This window comes from Lotus japonicus, chromosome 2 (assembly GCF_012489685.1).
Source record: "Lotus japonicus ecotype B-129 chromosome 2, LjGifu_v1.2".
Lineage (NCBI taxonomy): Eukaryota > Viridiplantae > Streptophyta > Magnoliopsida > Fabales > Fabaceae > Lotus > Lotus japonicus.
Genome location: NC_080042.1, coordinates 54049269 through 54057256, shown reverse-complemented (window position 1 = coordinate 54057256; position 7988 = coordinate 54049269). Strand labels below are relative to the sequence as shown.

The window sequence follows — 7988 nt, the reverse complement described above, 5'->3', positions numbered from 1 at the left end:
GGGTATCATCTTGTCTGGACTTAAACAGAGAAGTTTTCCTTGTGTTTTGCAATTGCTACTCTCGTGGACCACCTTGGTAATTTATTCTGTTAGTTCAGAATTGGCAGAGTGGATTGTAGGATGTGTGTTAGGGGCTGCCAAAGTGCACACACTGGTAGCCTCTATTTTATGGCAGCTTTCTAATTTTGTATTTTGATTTTGCTTGTTGTCTCTTGAAGAGCTGTTTGTAAGTAGTATACTGCAAATTAGCAATCTGCTAATTGATTCCTTGTAATTGGTTGAAGAACCCATTGTACTTCATTATTTATACCATTTTTGCTTACCTAAAAAAAAATCTCATTCCATCACATAATTTATAAAATCTCTTATGTGTTTCTTTTTTTCTGTTTCTCTTTTGTTTTCCCTCTTCATTTCATTTCCACTAAAATGAAGCACGGATGAAACTTTATCCTTATATACAAAGAGTCAAGGAGGCCCATGGCACTCAATGACTGTATACCATTAGGGAATAATAGGAAGAGGCTAAAGTTGTGTTACTTGGTTCGGCATCCAAAAATGAATGAGAGGAAAAATTGAACTACTTCTCAAGCAAAACAGACTCAATAGAAAGCAGATCAAGGACAAACTCTGGATAATAATGTATATGTAACGAGGAGGACGCAGCACACTCCTACTATAAAGTTCTTGAAGGAGCTAGAGAAAGGGTAAGATAGAGAATGTTTCAGCTCCAGCCGTTGCCATAGACTATTGGCAGCACAACTTTGGGCACTCTAGAGGAAGCGTTATTGGTCCTTGGAGGGAACATTACATTATAACGTCAAAGTTGTACTTTGCAAATTTATTTGTTTTTGTTTTAGCACCGTCAAAGTTGGTGTTTATTCGGTTATAGATCTTACTGTTATGTTCCGCATCGGGTATCAAGTGGTAATTTAGTCATGTTCTGAATAAAAAGAGAGAGAAAAAAGAAAAGTGATAGATGTGATATGTAATGTGATATAATTAAAAGAGATAGATTAAAAAAATTAGATGTACAAAAAATATCCTTATTGTTGAATGATTTATAAATCGAGAGTCCTATAAACTAAGTGTGCAATGAATGCCTTCTAGCTTTTCTATTGAAATTTCCAAACCACACTTAGAATAGATGCTTTATTTCCCAAAAAATGAAAGCAATGAAAAGATAAGAGGGACAATAATGCTTTGCTTTTAGCTATTGCTGCTAGTATCGATTATCATGGTGTTGCAGAGCAATGAATAGCGTGAACGTGACTTCAAAATAATTGTTACAGAATGGAAAAATATTTTATAATATCTTTGTCATAGATTATCTTGCAGATTGGAGAGTCTCCCTTAGGGGAAATCCGTGTATGAAAAACTGCCTATAAAACATTAAACAGTCGGTATAATTGGCACGAAAGCGCGGTAAAAGAATTTTTCGCGCGAAATTGTTGGTGGAAAAGTTTTCAACGGTGCTTACAACGGCTAACTGTCAGTGAATCCACCGAAAACTTCTGAAGGATTTTCTGACCGTCCTAACCGTCAGTAATTCTTATGAGAGTTTTACAAAGCTTATGAGAGTTGTACAGAACTTCATTGATGAGATTAGTAGAACTCTTGCCATTGATAAACTTTACTTTTTTCGTTACTACATGAAATATGTGATATCACATTTGCATTGATTTTGAAAAAAAAAAACATGCACTTATCTATTTAGACATGAGTTGAAAGATTTCTTGTTTTGTTAAAATGTTGAATTGAATCTCAAAAGTATTACTATATATACCAAAAAATATTACATGGAATAATAAAGTGGGATGTATATCTAGTAGATTATTAAAGAAAAGTAAGAAGATAAGAGAGATAAATGATAGATATAACGTGACTATTTTACGAGAAAGATAGAAAGAAAAAATGTGTTTGCTGTGGTACCTTAAGCCAGATTAAGGTGTGGTTCCCAAATGACTTGGTTCAATAAAAAAGACTCATGTATCGATTAAAATTTTAATTTTGTTCTATCATAGTAATGCAGTGTTCTATTCTTAGAGACGTGAGATATGCGAGTTGTGTTTTCTGAGCTTTGTTCATCCATCAATCATGATCATTTTACGCGCATCTCCATTACCATCATTCGTTTCCACCACTCGTACATTTTTCATTAAAAAATGAATTTAATGAGATAAAGTTAATTGACAAGTGAAGTAAAATCTAAAAATGTAGTATTTACCTCGAATACCATGATAATAATATACTCTATTAAATTACTTAATGTAGGTACCACAAAAAAAAATTCTGGGTACCACGGAATTTACCAAGAAAAAAATGTATGCATATACTATATATAGTATTATTAGAATAATTATATCTTCACACCTCAAAAATGAGGTATGAAGAGGTGGAGGAAGAGAGAGATAGGAAAAAAGGAGAGAGAAAACAAAAATGTAATATGTGATTTGATTGATATATAAAAAAGAAATAGATAGAAATGAAGGTAGAAAAGAAGTTAAGAGGTGTGTATATATATATCATAACTTGTATCATTACTATGAATGGAATTCGTGAGGTTGTGTATTCATAGGAGGAGGGAAATGGAAATCGGAAAGAGATAGGTGGCGGGTAAAGGAGGAGGAATCCAATGTCTAAAAGAAAAGGAGTAGTAGACACATTTACATGGGCCTCTCTGAAAGTGATTAAACGTTGATCATTTTACTTACCGCGTTGTACTTGACTCGCGAGTGTTTAGTTCAAATTGATTATGTAATTACTAATCGCGTTGTACAATTGATCATTGTAACACCCCGATTTTCAGGTGTCACTTTAGTAACCAAAATAATCTTTACGCGGAAAACAGGTAATTTTTTTTTCGTTTGATTCCTTTTAAATAAATCGATAGGAAGTAAAGACATAACCCAACCACTAAACTAACCAACATACATCAAATATAAACATGTACAGCCTCAGCTGCACTCCCACGTCACGCGCACTCGCAGTGACTCCAAAGTAGTGTGCCCGTAGGCAAATGTATACAAACCCAGAAGTGTAAGTAAGAAAGTTTATAATTACAACCCACTAGGAGAAAGTCGGCCTTAAAATGGCCTAAGCAAAGACCCCTATGATCCGACTGACTCACTGTGATCCCTCAGTAAGAGAACCACACAAAAAGTCATGCGTCGGGAACCTACCCTGTCCCAAAAGCAAAACGAATCAGAGCTCTACACAAAACATGACGCCAGCCTAAACCTACCCTTCCAGTACCGAGTCCACAGCGAACTGAAGTCGGCAAGTTGAAGCTCAGCTCCATGCGTCGTAAAGCTCCTTTCGTCAGACGTCCACGTTCGTCAGTCCGGTCCTCCATGACCCTTCCCCGGTACGTCGCTCGATGACCCACAAGACCGATCACCAAAGCGGTGGGGCATGTTAGTCAACCAACTCAAACCTGATCCCCCCGAGGGAGAGACCGTCGAAACCCAATCCACCGTCGACATCTGGCAGCAGGCCGACCGCCCAAACACAAACATGAAACCAAAGCCAAGGTGCTAGGGTCAACTCATAGAAATACGTAGATATACACTCAACATGTGATATGGGGTATAGATATATGTTGATATATATATATATATAAACAATCCTAGCATGTTATGGCTCTAACATTGCTTCAATAACCAAACAACACACAGTTCAAGTCAGAATGAATGTATGCGTGATATGCAATCATGAATCCGGATTTGTGACGCGTTCCCGTTCGCCACAAGTGAAGCATTCCCGTTCTTCACTATGGATGGACCATTCCCGTTATCCATCCTGGATGAACCATTCCCGTTATTCATCCTTGGTGAACCATTCCCGTTATTCACCATATGATGAACCATTCCCGTTATTCATCATTTATGCAACGTGAACCATTCCCGTTATTCACCATGATATGCACAGGTGAACCATTCCCGTTATTCACCCGATTGATGCAATATGGTTAGCCAAACAACGAATCGCCCTTACCACGAAAGTGTTTAGCTCACAACCCAATCTCAACAAACCCATGAGTTAGTGTCGGTCAATACAACACAACTCGGAGTAAGTGTCGGTCAATACAACACAACTCCATCAACAAGAATACACAAGGGTCTAGTGTCGGTCAATACAACACAGCCCAAACAACAAGAGCACTAAGTGTCGGTCAATACAACATGGCTCCAACAACAAGATAACCCAAGGGATTAGTGTCGGTCAATACAACACAACCCCAACAACAAAACCCAAAATCAAAGCCAGAGTCAGTGTCGGTCAATACAACACGACTCGGAGTTAGTGTCGGTCAATACAACACAACTCCCACCACAAAACCCACAAACAAAGCCCAGAGTCTGTGCCGGTCAATACAACACGACTCGAACAACACTCCCAAGAGTACTAGAGTACTCGGTGACTTTCAATCATCACCATAGCTCACCTTAGTGGCTTTCCCCAATTCCAAAACTCTCCAAACCCACAACAAAAGCCGACTTTTCCCCGTCTTTCGTAAATATTTTCCCCTTTAGTTCTCCTATGATTATTCGTTTAGTAAAAACGTTTTGAATTGAATTAGTCAGGTTATGAGTTTATTTCTCAAAGTCTAAGTCTCCCAAAGTCTCTAGTTTTCGAAATTCTATTCATTCTAGGTTTTCCGAAAACCAACCACCCAAAAGAAGTTTCCCGGGGAAAGTCTAAGTAAACCAACGAATACCAACAAAGGGCTAAGTCTCAAACCCCACATTTGGACTTGCCTAGGGTTGTTCATCCAACCCGAAATATCAAAGATCACCAGATCAATGAATCTCCACTCCGAAGTTGCGTCAAAACGCTCAATTCAACACATCATCAATATCATAAGTTATGAAAACAATCATAACAATAAATCGTCATCATAAACAACATCAGATAAAGAATAAGTCGAATTTATCGACGCCTATCATGCAATCATAGCTAATATATGTAAGTTGCCCTAACCTCGAGCTGATCCAGCTTCGCAAATCAAATCTCCTTCACAGGAATGCCTTGAAACTTCCAAAGTTCCTTCAACTGAACCTCGGAGGAAAAACAAAGCAGAATCCACACAAAATCGATTAGTTCGATCGCAATACAATACATAAACGATAGACAAAGCATTAAAGCTTCAGAATACGACATCCGGGTACGAAAAGACAAGTTTTCGAAAACGAAAACTCCCTCCCCAACACTACAAGGTCACGGCCACAAAGGAAAAAGGGCTTCGGCTCTTTTTCTTCGACCAAATCAATTCACAAGGTAGTTTTAGGGTAAAACTAAGGCAAAGAAACTGTCGGAACAATTTTCGGACAATCGGGTCGAAATACGACTATCCAGGGGCATTTTGGTCCAAAATAAAGGCTCAAAATTCAAAGTTATCAGTTCTGAAAACAAATTTGACAGCAATGATCCTAACGACATCCGTGACAACAAATCCTAAAGGCACGAAGTCAGATTATGACTTTTCGACAATAAAGTTTCGAAATGTGAGACAAAAAGGTTTTGAAACAGTTTTTCAGATCCTGGACAACTGAATCGCAATCGGCGATTACTGACAGAGGTTTTAGGCTCATGGGAACGTAAGGAACATAACCCAACCAAGAAATCCAAGAAATCGGACCATTTTAGAAAAAGCTCAAAACTGTGAGCACAGAAACGACTTCAGAAACTCAGCAGAAACAGTAATCAGAGGTAAGAATCATGATAGTTACCTCGATACCTAGAAGTAGGGACGAACTGCGCGAAGATTGGTCAAGTTTTCGCGAAAATCTTCTCCTCCCTTGCTCTCCCAAACTCACGGCTCTTGAGGAAAGAAAATGAAAGGATTTTGCTTTTTCGCGCTATTTATAGGTGGGTGAAATCGCGGGAAAATGAAAATTTCGCGATTCCGATTTTTGCAGCACGTTCACCGTGAAATTCTAAGAGAGATTCTGGCGTCAGAATTCCAGAACTCAAAACAAATATCTAGGATTTGGGAAAAACGATATCCAAAACGCCAAAAGCGGTGTAAGTTAGTCTGTCCCGAAAAACTACTTTTTGCTGTGATGCTCAAACGACAAAACTTTGTACTGAAGAAAGATTGGAAATGTCGAAACAAGTCTGGCAACGCGGACGGAATCTTCGTTAAAAATCCCGAATAGAAAAAGTCTTCATCCATCGCTCAAAACTAGGGTTTCGAAGCAAAGAAATTAGCGTCGGCGGACATCCGAAAAGTGAAACCTATCGTGCGTATAGTCCAGAGTTCCGAAATGAAACGCTGGTCGATGGAAAAATAAAGAGAATCTTTAAATTTTCCAAGAGTTCGAAATCTCACTCAAAACGTTGCTTTAAGAGCGAAATAGCCTATTCTGGACACGCTCGCCCTAAGGCAAGTGTGCAGACGACTCGCACTAACTCCGAAAACAACTACGCAACATTCCTCAAGCAATTCCTGAACTTTCTTCTTCATTAATCTTTCTCAAATATCAAACTCCTGTCACGCTTACACTGATTCTACGCGTGAGTCGGAAATTAACTTGTTCTGCAAATCCAGGTCTTACAATCATCAGTGGGTAAAAGTGGTCTGCAGGTTCTAACATAGTTTGGTTAACAGAAAAGTATTGATACATTTTTTTTATACTTTCACAAAATGCTTTGAAAGATAAAAACTGTCAAAGTGGTATATGATTGACAAAAAGTGGATATTTATTTATCATCACTGCTTTAATACGGTTTTGCCAATTTGAGTCACATACGTCCTTCACAAACATGTATATATGGTTCATAACTTCATATAGCCTCACATTATACATCATTCATCATAGTCATACATCATACATCATACATCATTCATCATCATTCATTCTTCTTTATAAATACCTGGCTTCCATATGGGCATATACACACACACACACCACCACTTGAATCCATGTGTGCAATTGTTCTCCTTCACCTCCTTCTTCCATTATCATTAATTTCCTCCTCCTTCTTCTTCCTCTTCCTTCTTCCTTCAGGGTGATTTTCAGGTTCATTGCTAAAAAGGTGGTATGGATATATAAGAGGGCACAAGAAAATAAAAGGTGATTTTCAGGTTCATGACCACTCTCGCCAAAAGACTCTTTGATCTGCCCCCAGAACAGTTGAGAAGCTTCGCACCAGCCACCTCCAATTAACAAACACATTCTTCATTCTAGCTAACAATTTTTAGTGTATCTTGTTCCGTTTGGGTAATTTTAATTTTTTTTTTCTTATTGAATCAAACATTAAAACACAGGAACACACAAAATATGTTTGTAATATCATGTAATATATTAATTTTATTAAAAACTTCTGTAATATAGGAATGATTTTGTCTTAACATATAATATAATATACACCCTGTTTATATCCTCTGTTAATTGTATAGTAAATTTGGTAATTTTGTTGGTGCAGGGAGAATCAGTACAGGATTGGAGAGAGATCTCAACATATTTTTCATGGTGCTTGCTACCATACCACAAGACTTAGTTTGGGTATGATACATGAGCTGAAGTGGACCAATCAAACAAATCTAAAGTGTAATTAATTAAGCATTTTCTCCTTTTATTTTTTTCTGTGAAATAAATGTTATTAAAAATTACATTCGTTACTTAGTAGTCCTTGGTTAATAAAATAATTGAGAATGACCCTCCTCCTCCTCCTTCATCAAGTTCTTCATCTTCATCATCAAAAAAATTTCCAGAAAATCAAACTCTGCACAATGACAAGCTTTGTTTGGCGAAACCCAGTAAAAACAAAACGATAAAAAAACATCCAAAATCGAGATCAGAGCACCACCGCTGTCAAGTTTGAAGCTTTGTAACAACCATCAAATTAGAGAATCAAAAACCCCAAAACCCAGAAGGAAGAGGAGGAGGCACCGTCTTAGATCTCTCGGTCGGTTTCGAATCTCGATCTGCGAAGGATGTGGGTTGAGCGATGGTGGGGATTCAACCCAGATCAGAGAACCCAAA

At 37.8% G+C, this 7988-nt stretch overlaps 1 long non-coding RNA gene across 1 annotated transcript; it reads left to right on the top strand.

Annotated features, from left to right (window-relative positions):
- The first annotated feature begins 6831 nt into the window (after window positions 1-6831).
- LOC130738351 (uncharacterized) lies at window positions 6832-7498 on the top strand. Its single transcript, XR_009019344.1, has 2 exons — window positions 6832-7223; window positions 7429-7498. It is a non-coding gene; the product is annotated as an uncharacterized LOC130738351 (long non-coding RNA).
- Window positions 7499-7988: the final 490 nt, after the last annotated feature.